This window comes from Lactuca serriola, chromosome 7, assembly GCF_051521515.1.
Source record: "Lactuca serriola cultivar US96UC23 chromosome 7, Lser_US96UC23_V15, whole genome shotgun sequence".
NCBI classification, from domain to species: domain Eukaryota; kingdom Viridiplantae; phylum Streptophyta; class Magnoliopsida; order Asterales; family Asteraceae; genus Lactuca; species Lactuca serriola.
In genome coordinates, this window is record NC_136414.1 from 6868364 (window position 1) to 6878296 (window position 9933).

Genomic DNA, 9933 nt, shown 5'->3' on the forward strand with positions numbered 1-9933 from the left:
AAATCTTTTTATCTTTCCCTTAGTTTGAGTTCAGATGCACCCGGAGGTGTACCCGAATCCCTCAAACCAAGGCTCTGATACCAACTTGTAACGACCCATAAATACGACCAAAAATTTCAATTTTTATTATAACAAAACCATGAACTGGGTATATAATAAAACCATACATTGCGTGTTTCAAAAACCATAATAAAATACTGTGAGAAAGACTGTAACACCACTGTATCCAAACATATCAAGAAACTGAATCGACTCCCATGACAAAAACTGAAGCTGTGGTGTGTGCGATGCCATCATCCCGAACTCTTCCCTTTGCTTGCGGAAGTACCTGAAACCAAAACTGAAACTGTAAGCACGAAGCTTAGTGAGGTCCCCCAAACTACCACATACCATACAGTACATATAAAGCACATATTGGGCCTTGCCCACTGCATCGGACCGAAGTCCGGAACTAGCTGCATCGGACCGGAGTCCGGAACTGACTACATCGGACCGAAGTCCGGAACTGACTGCATCGGACCGAAGTCCGGAACTGACTGCATCGGACCGAAGTCTGGAACTGACTGGGACCTTGTCCCCTGCATCGGACCGAAGTCCGGAACTGACTGATCATAGCATAGTATAACACATATCAACTAATATAGACACATATACTGCATACTGCATCGGACCGAAGTCCGGAACATATAACACACCAACATGCTCGAATCACATAGACATCAAGCATACTGAACTACTGATTCGGACTGAAGTCCGAAACTACTACTAACTAAACGGGCCGGCATTGTGGCCGTAGACCCGTTCCTACTGGAAGGAAACTCACCTCGTGAACTGGCTGCTGAGTGTATGGCTCTGGAAGCTAACTGCTGCTGCTCCGGTATCTCCCCGGCTACAAATCCATAAACACACTCAATTAAATGCTAATCATTGCACTGGGGTAAAATGACTCTTTCACCCTTGGTCAAGTCAACTCTCCCGGTCAAAGTCAACCTACAACTGACCTGACTCGCCGAGTTGGGCCGCCAACTCGCCGAGTCTCTAGTCTCACTTCTCAACCCTACTCGTGGCTACTCGTCAAGTATGGCATCGACTCGACGAGTATCCTCTCGATTCAAGAACTCAGACAATTTGCATCCGACTCGCCGAGTCATATGAACAACTCGACGAGTTGTTCTTGAGCTAAGAAGATTGCCTTGGACTCGCCGAGTTGTATGAACAACTTGTCGAGTCCCTCCATTACTGAGTTTAACCTCCGACTCACTGAGTCCATCCTACTGCTCACTGACCTCCACTCGGAATCACTCTAAGGGGGTAAAAATCGGGGACTCGCGGCCTGACTTGCCGAGTCCGAAGAACGACTCGCCGAGTCACATGCATGCAGATCCTAAAAACTCGATTCTGATCAAAACCACCGCATACAATTTATAGATCTGAGTTTCTAAGGTTGATTTACCACGTAAAGTTTCCAAATTTACGTGTACATACGCATGAAAAGGGATATAAAGGCTAAAAAGGCACTTCAAAGAGTAAATCTAGGGCTATCATGCAAAATGGCTCCATAAAGGTGATAGATCTACGATTTTGGGACTGAAACATGGCTAGATCCGAAGGCTAATCAATCCAATGTGATCTCTACTAAGAACAAGCTAAGAAAGGGCTAAAAGAGGCTACATATGCTTGTTAAAGAGAAATCAATCATAGAAACAGCAGGAATTCGGCTAATACCTCAATGAACTCTGAAATGGGAGCAAGACTTCGAATCTTCTTCTTCTCCTTTGGATCTAGCCTCCTTCATCTCTTCAAAACTTCAAGATTCACACAAGAAATGCACAAATAATCAAGGAAATGATTAGGGTTTGCTAAATGATGCTCTGAGGGTGAAGGGGACGAATTTGGGGGCTCATAAGGTGGTTTAAATAGGGTGCAAACCCGGGGATTTAGGGTTTCTACCTGGCAGGCAGACTCGCCGAGTCCCGAATATAGACTCGCCGAGTCGCCGACTAACACATGCTCGAAAACTCGACCCTACTCGACGAGTCAGGCCATAGACTCGCCGAGTCCCTTAAGAAAACTTCTAAATAAATGTCACGGAAACAACATACCAGAGATGGGGCGTTACACAATCATTAAAATTAAAATAAACAATAAAGTAGTGTTATTCTTCTTTGAAGCATAACATCAAATAATTATGTTTTATAGATATATTAGCTTAAAGTATTTACAACTCACTCTTATTTTTTTCTTCTCCTATCTTTTTCAACTCTACCTCATTTATTCTCCACTAGTTGTAAGACTCGTGTATTATATGAGTTAATTTTAAAAAAAAAGTTAAATATAAAGATAAAAATATTTAAAAACTTTAAATTTATAAGAAAATAAAATAAAATAATGAATTATTATAATTTAAATATTTTTTATCTTTTATATTTAAACAAATAATTTAAATAAATAAACAAAAGAAATTAATGAACTTTAATTTGGGAAATTTGAAATTAAAATGTAAGTTCATTAAAGAAATTGATATTCATTTATTATTACATTTATTGTAATAATTATATTAAAATATTATGTTGAATTTAATAAAATAGAAAATGACACGTAGAAAAAATTAATTCAAAGTAACCATAAAATTGCATTTGACAAAACCACTTGGGTTGTGGTGACTTGGTAAGACATGTGGAAGATATGGTGGATAACTTATTGACCCATGTTCAAATCCTGGCACTACTAAGCCCTTGTGGCCATGGAGGTTCGCCTGCAGTGACTCCAGGGCATGAGGCAAAGCCTCATGTTTGCAGCGGGGGATTAGTCGGTGCGCGAAAGCTGGCCCGGAAACCCTCGTTAGGGACGTTCCCTTTCCAAAAAAGAAATTGCATTTGACAAATTGAATGAGAATGTGGCATGTGACAAAAAAAATTCATTTATTAGAGTAGATTTGAGTTAAGCATTCCTACCAAAATAGAGATGAACTATGAGATGTTAGTTTTAGTTTCTCTTTTTATATAACTATATATCTCTACTTTATTTTTATCTACTAAATATAATTTAAATGTAATATTTAATACTTATAAGATTTTATATATTAAATTATATTAAATAATTACAAATATAAAGTTTGTTTTTTGCTTATCAAATCCAATGTTTTAAAAACCGGTTTATTAGTTGAATCGGTATGGTGACCGGTTCCCGATTCAACCGGTTTAACCGTCGGGTGAACCGGTTTCTATATTTTTGATGTTTTTTTTTTCTATTTTCATACACATACATACATATATAAATTATGCATTTGATTTTACAAGTTCAAACATTAAAAATACATATAAAAATAAGTTGTAGATAAATTCAAATACATTAAAATAACAAATAATCATAAGTTTTATTGTTTTACATCAATACATATACGTCAAAAAGAAAATAAAGTATAATACCGAAACAACATATAGTTTTATATGAATACAAACACATCAAAAAATTTAATAAAATTTAACATATATTTTTATTCAAAGAAAACTTAATAGATTTGAAAAAAACCACTAAAGTTTGTTATGTAAATGGTTATTTTTCATATGGTTTTATTAGGTTTAACCGGTTCAACATGTTTATTTTGACCGATTCAACCGTGTTTTTTTTTTTTTTAAAAACCGGCTGGTTCAATCCAGTTCATAAATCAATGTAAAACCGGTGATAGTTGAACCGCTCCCTCTCCCGGTTCCCGGTCCAACCGGTTCGACCGGCCGGTTCAAACCGGTTTTTAAAACATTGATCAAATCCATATAAAAATTTAAATACATATTGAAATTTTGTAACACGGTAACTGTATTTTATAAAAGTTTATAATTAAGTGTTATAAATATAATATTATCTATTTAACATTATTTTGAGGAAAAAACGGTGTGTTTGACAATCAATGTAAATTAATAAAATATACTTTTTAGAAGTAAAAATAGGATAAAAAATAGAATAGAGTCGAAGATTAAACACTGTTTACCTCAACTTTTACTTAATTATTAAAGGGAAAAATAGGTTGGAGATGGTCTTAGAAACTCGTACATTAGATTGATCAAAATAAAATGAATATCAAATTAAAAAATAATTTTAAAACAATAATTAATTGAAAAAATATTTGAACTTTATTTATTTATTTATAACTTTGTTATAGAACAATAATGTTTTATTTTTTTAATGCTATACTTATAATTTTTTTATTTTCAAAAAAATAAAATATAGTAATCATATAACTAAGAAAATGTTTAGTAACTAAAGTGTGTTTGTGTATATCAAATAGAGTTGTTTTAGAATATCTTTGACAATATATATGTCTATCATTCATTCAAATTCGTATTGTTGCTATTCAAAAAGTTTTAAGGTTTTGTTTGACATAGCAAATAATATTCAAATAGTTTTTTCAAAGAAAAATGTGTCGATCATCAAAACAAAAAAGAAAATAGTGTTATTCTTCTATGAAGAATTACATCAAATAATTATGCTTCAGTCTTCATAGATATATGAGTCATAAAATTCCTAGATTTACAAGATGGATACATAATATGATTTCTCATATAACTAGTTAACTTCTTGTTTTCATCAATAAAATATAATGATTGTGTGTTTTTACGTATAACAAGCCGAATAAAGTTACAAAGCAAAGAAAAAAAAATCATAAAGATCAAGAAGATTTAGAATAATCTATTTTTTTCCCTTAAAGTTTATCATTGGACTTAATTTGTTGATTGATTCAACACAATAAACTAAACCATAAAAAAGAATCAGTAGAGAAAATGATTGATGACGGTTGTTGGTAAAGCTCAAATAATATTAAAAAAAAAAAACCATATTTTTTTTTTGACATTTCGACAATTACGCTAATATATAATTATGTGTGACACTCTGATGAAAATGAACATTTTTACAGAAATAAAAAATTATTAAAACGATTATAAAAAATGGATGTTGTAGAACAGTTCAGGGGTCATTTTTGTACTTTACATTTTACGATATTAAAACGGGAAGAAAAAGTGCCTCACGCGCCTTTTGACAAGGATGTAAAACTATCCAAAAAAAAGGTGATAAAAATATCTTTATCGATGATATTTCTTGATATTTTTTCCTCATTGATTTCAATTTATAGATTATTTTATTTTTTTATATTGGAATCATGTCGATATTTATTATATCGTATATATGTTTTTAAAATTTAAATGTATTTAATAAAATCAATATTGTTAATATCTCGATTGTGATATTGGGATGATATGATTTCAAAATCTCAACATCTAAGGGGGTGTTTGGATTAGATTTTTAGCTTATTGCTTATAGCTTATTTGTGGCGGGAATAAGCAATAAACAATAAGCATGGGGAGGAATGCTTATTAAAATTAGTTTATTTAGCCTAATAAACTGGATTTTATCCAAACATTCAAATTAGCTTATTGTGGGAATAAACAATAAGTATATTTTTTTCCCTATCCAAACACCCCCTAAGTGTTATCTAATCTTATAAGAATTCTAGTTTGAAGTTAGACATACGAGGATCCTAGCCCGATATAATGATTTTAGACTTTTAGTCAAATAAATGGTCAATCTAAACCAGATAACATATAAACCAAATTCTAAAACCCAACGCAAATCATCGCACGAACAAACTCTAACTCATAGTAAGCATTGCATCAAACCATGCCTTCCAACTTTATTCATTCAACTCGAAATCAAGGTGTTCCTTTCTTCATGACATTGTTTGAATGTTTGTTCTCCATTTTTTCATGTTGATGATTGTTTGTTGACAATACTCTTATGTTATTTGTGATACAGTATTAAACTTGTCATTAATATTTTTTAAATTTTACATAACTTGTGAACGCATAGGGTTTGCACTTTGCATAGTGGTTGGTGGGTCGCGAGTAATTACGAGGGGTGGGGGTTGTTGGAGCTTGAATGGCAGTCAAATAAGGAACTGCCAAGGTAGTTGTGGACGCAAGAAATAGGGTGGGAAACTTGAGATCGACAACAAGAATATGGATTGTCGAATCGGAGTTAGCCGAGGAATTTGGCATTCCCGATGTTAGGAATTGAAGTATACTGCGAGAGGGCTCGGGGTCAACATTGAGGAAGTCACATGATGGAGGGTGGTTTGGTATCATAAATCCGAACGAGAGAAACATCTCTTCAAATGTAACATGATAGGAGATAAAGATTTTTTTGGTGGCATGATCATAACATTTATACCCTTTATATTTAGTATGGTATATGAGGAAAATAAATGAGGTGGACCAAAAACTGACATGTGTGAATAATACTATGTTTACCAAAGAGTTTGAGACATGGAGATACAATGTCATTGGTGATAGATCGAATGTGAAATGGCATATGGAGAGGTTCTACCATGAACATAGGTGGAAGGTGGGCATGAAATAGCAGGGTATAGATAGTCTTATTGGTTGTTCCCAACATTTGGTCAAATTTCCTTTATGTTGTGATGTGTAGGGGACAAACATGAGAAACAAATGAAGATAGCTTTATAATTACAAAGTTTGTGAAATGTATGAGTGTCATATTCCTATGGTTGTCGCACGGAAACATTTTTATGTCACGATTAAATTGTTTTTTGATAAAAGCGCATAAATGTAGAAATTTAGATAAGACATATATTTTTGTGTAAGAGGATACACCCAAAAATGAGAAAATTGGTCAAGAAAGATAACATAATATTTCGACCGTCTAAAAACTAGAAATGCGAGACATCCAAAGATCTAAGCAAAATACATCAAATGGAAATAGTAGAACTCGAAAGTAAATGCTGAAACACACGATCCCTTTGGATAACCTAGACGTTGATTACTCATAGACGTAGTGATATAGACAAACACTTGAGGAGTCAATACAATGACAAGATATAAATCTCCTGAGCTACCACAACATAGTAGAGTTTAACGCATCCTGTATGTAAAGTCCCGAAAATCACAAGGTAAAAAATTCATTTTTATTTCAAAAAAACCAGTTATCTTTTATTCAAACATTCAAAAGTAGTTTATAATAAAAGAGTCATCAAATTACAATCCCAAAATCATCACTTTGCGGAAACATGGTGGATGCAGTGCAGTCACGCCGGACCCTTCCCTTTTGAACCGAAGGTATCTGAAATCATAAACAATAAACCGTAAAGCACAAAGCTTAGTGAGTCCCCGAAATACCACATACCATACATAAAATAGAGAATGTTATGTGCCAACCATAGTCTTGCCATTATACCACGAGCCGTATAATGGCCTTTCCTTGCCAGGCTAGGGGCCAAAACCCTCGGTCTTAAAGACAAATGCCAGGAGCCACCTCATGGTCTTCCATGCAAGTAACACAAAGACAAATAACATACAATCTATACACATAAACTATCTATCTATTTTCCAGGGTCTTATCCCTGGTCTTGCATACAATTTGCCAGGAGTCACCTCCGGGTCTTCCATACAAATGCCAAGGGCTACCCCAAATCTTCCTATATCTCATAAGCCAATGGGCCGACATTGGTGCCTTCGACCAATAGTATAGTGAGGAGACTCACCTCAAGCTGCTGAATCACACAAACCAAAAGCTTGAACTGCCGATCCGGAAAATCCCCGCGCTAACTACATCAAATAACACCAAATAAATGATTGGTCCTTAACCCATAGCTGGAAACCTAGTCTGACTGTCCAATATTTAGGGTAAAAGTCCATTTTACCCTTTCCTCTCTTTGCCCAAAATCCGAAGCCCAAACCAATAACAACAAAAGGCCAATATGGCCTAATATCCAAATTGGCCCAAAACCCATCATGGGCTTAATCCAAGAAGGCCCAACTTCCTAAAAGGCCCAAAATTTCCATTGGTCAACCCTCGTCAAACTTTTTGGTCAATGGTCAAAGGTCAAAGGTCAAAGAGTCAACAAGTCAAGGAAGCCCAAAACCCCTAATGGCCCAAGGCCCAAAATCGATCCATTGGGCTTCTGCGAAGAACGTTGACGCTCCACCCTATAACGCCTGGCGTCTTAATGATGGGCGTTCCCATGCAAACGCTTGGCGTTTTCTCACTGATTACCAACTTCCAAATTAATGTGTTAATGGCTTAAGATCTCATGTCCAAACTTCAGATCCAATCATGATGGAACGTCTAAAGCCATAAAGTTGCAAAGTTTATGGCCATGCATGGATACAATGAGCCCAACACCAAGATCCTAACTTCAAATCAACTATAAGGCTCTAAAACTCTTGCATGGAAGCTTCTGAAGACCCAAGATTGCATTTTTATGATTTGAGACTCACTATTATGCTTGAAAGGACATTCCAAACCTCTAGAGCATTCCAAACTCACAAAGATCAAGTCTTTGGGTACAAAAGAACAAAAACTAGCCCTAATTTAAGATCTAACAAATGAGACATCGAGATCTAAACTTTATACCTCAAAATGATGCTCTAAAATGTTAAGAGTCCAGATCCACAAGCTAGAGAGCAACCACAATACTCTAAAGATCTTCCTTCTCTTGTAACGACCATAAAAATTTCAACCAATTTAAACTTTTTGAAAACAACCCAGTTTCATAAAGTTATTACAAGAAGGTTTTCAATACAATTATTATCAGAGTCTTCCCAGAACCACATCATAAAACATAATCATGAAGAGCGGTACGATCACGCCTTTGCCTTGCCACGGTCTCCTGAAGAACCTGAAAACATTAAACCACAACTGTAAGCCTGAAAGCTTAGTGAGATACCCCCAAAATACCAACCACATATACCATACACGCACAACATGCCATATCATAACAGAACACAGAACAACCATACACTTCGGGTCTACTATGTGACTGGTCCGCCGCACCGGCCGTCAGTCCACCTGGTCCACCTTCCGAGTCTAGCCACATACATCGAGTCTACAGTGTGATTGGTCCGCCCGCAGCGGGCCTTCAATCCACCTGGTCCACTCTCTGAGTCTACAGTATGACTGGTCCTCCCGCACCGAGCCTTCAGTCGGCCTGGTCCACTCTCCGAGCCTTGATACGTCTGGTCCGCCCTCTTGGGGCCTACAGCCTTTCCGGACCGCTCGCTGGGCCTTCGGGATAACCGGTCCGCCCTGGGTATGTTGGCCTACAGCACAAAGCAGGACCCGCCCCAACCCAACCCCAGTCCAACAACCATGTACACATAAACATATAATCATATAACAACAAATCAACCAATCTAGCAGATCACATACGCAGCACATCCCTACCAGGATTCCGACCTAACCGGTCACTAGCATAGCATCATCCTATAAACCGGGTACCGACCCTAACCAGGTCTCTAACATATACCATCCTAACTACCAGGATGCAAACATAACAAAGCAATAACATAACAAACAACCACCCGGATTTCCATCCGATCAAGGGCCGACCTTGGTGCCGTAGACCCTATCGATATAGTGAGGATAACTCACCTCGCAACTGCCAAAACTCTGAAATGAAGAAGCAGATTCCCGAACGCCGCCTCACCAAAAATCCCGAATTACCCGAAGCGACAAAAAAAACATTAGACCAAGCACAATATCCTTCCAAGGGTAAATTGACCAATTTACCCTTGACTCAATCTAGTCCAAGACTAAGGCCCAACACTAGAATATGAAGGGCCCAACACTAGGTAAGCTTCTCAAGCCCACTAGTGACCCACCAATGGTCCAATTTGCTACATTGGGCCCAATCCCTTAATGGGCCTCAACCTAAGCCCACCATATAATCCTTGGTCCATAAAATATGATTTCTGATGGCCCACTAAGGCCCAAATACCCAAACATGCCCCAAACCACGACCCAAAAACTCATGATCCTTGCAGACAGAGTACGCGGGGAGTACCTCCCATGTACGCTAAGCGTACAGGCAGAATGGTGAGTACGCTGGGCGTACATCACTTTACGCGGGGCGTAAACCCACTG